Source organism: Kryptolebias marmoratus, linkage group LG13 (genome assembly GCF_001649575.2).
Source record: "Kryptolebias marmoratus isolate JLee-2015 linkage group LG13, ASM164957v2, whole genome shotgun sequence".
In the NCBI taxonomy this organism is placed as follows: Eukaryota; Metazoa; Chordata; class Actinopteri; order Cyprinodontiformes; family Rivulidae; genus Kryptolebias; species Kryptolebias marmoratus.
Window position 1 is genome coordinate 8,279,931 of NC_051442.1, and position 1,771 is coordinate 8,281,701.

Consider the following 1,771-nt stretch of genomic DNA (forward strand, 5'->3'; position numbering starts at 1 on the left):
CCTCTTCAAGGCAGAGCAGCATGAATATGAACCTGCGTGTCTCATGGGTAAGAAAACATCTGCCAGCAAAAACACCGTGTGTGTGTGTGGGGGGGGGGGGATCCTCTCATTTGGCCACTAAAGCCTGCAGGTTTGACAAAGAACTGCACTGTGATGCTCTAACTAAAGTTACCAGTGCATCTCACGATGTCTCGTCTTCTTTCCGCCTGCAGTTTGCAACATGTCACACCTGCAAGCTGTCGGGCTCAGTATCAAGAAACAGTTTAAGATTGTCTTGCCTGTAAGAAAGTTTTTGCATAAAGTTGTCGTGGCAATTGAGGTGTTTTGTATTATGAGTGTCATTTATGCATGAATAAAACTAGACAAAGAGATGGCAGGTGAACTCAAGGAAGCAACAATAGGCAGACAATAATAAGCAATAAATTATAGTTACATTCAATGTGCCTTAAGATGGCAGTAAATTTTGTTCATATTTTACTGCAATGACAAACATGCTGAAAACAACAGGTTTCGTATAAAATAGTGTATATCTCTTATGATAAGAAAAAAAATCCTTGAAAAAACTCCACTACTGTTAATTTCCTAACCTTTCTATATTTCCTCATATTTGTTTATTTGTAGAAGCTGCTATATTCTGCTTTTATTAAACTTATTAATTTTTCAGTTTGAGCAATGTGGATTTGTTTACGTGTTTGCAGGATAAGATCAACTGCAGTGCTGGTTTTGCTTATCCCATTTCATTTGTGCTGCACTGTTTTTCTGTTAAGAAGTCGGAAAATCTGTCAGACAACAGGTTGTTGTTGTTTTGTTGTTGCTTTGGCCTTAATGACAACCAGCACAAAAATACAACAACAGAAAATAGACAGAACGATATATGTTTTGTAACTTCTGTGTCTTGCTTTTGTAATATATAGCTCCCAACCATCCACCTTTCTACAAAAGAAACCAATTATCTGAACCAATTTGTTTCTTTTGCTTGGAAATTAGTAACTGTAAGATGCAGCACCAGGATATGAATAAAACAAACATTTCTAATTTGTTTCTTGTTTTTTATTTTTTATTTTTTGCAAAAGGGAAAAATGTCATGCCCAAAAGCAAAGCCTTTATTTCCCATCCCAGCATTCTGCTACCAAGTTTCCTTCATGTCACCAGTCATCTTCTGCTATTATCTGTGGCTCTTTGAGATCAGAAGCCTTCCGTCTTGTCATTGTATCTCCAAACACTCCAACTTGGTTCTTTCAAAACATTATTGCTTTCTGTCAGACACTTCTTGACCTTGTTCAGTTTGTCTTTCAGATCACTGTTTTTTTGAAAGTTAGCTCAAGACCTGCAGACTTTTTTCCTCCGGTAACTCAGTGCAGTTGTTTTTTCTCATGATGCTGTTTATCTCTGAAGTGCTGCAGTCCCATGATCCATAACTGTGGGTATTGTCTCACTAAACTGAACGTAATTCATTTTTTCCCCAACCAAATGCCACACGTCTGTGTCTAAAATAATACAAAAAATATACATTTTCATAACATCTGACCATAAAATTATTGACAAAAGGTTCTTTTTCTCCTCTCCCTGGGCTGCCACCTTATCGTGGTGGAGAAGTTTGAGTGTCCCAATGATCCTAGGAGCTATGCTGTCAGGGGCTTCATGCCCCTAGTAGGGTCACCCAAGGCAGACAGGTCCAAGGTGAGGGGCCAGACGAAGTGCAGCCCAAAGACCCCTTATGATGAACATAAATATTGGACACAGTGTTCCCTCGCCCGGACGCGGGTCACCG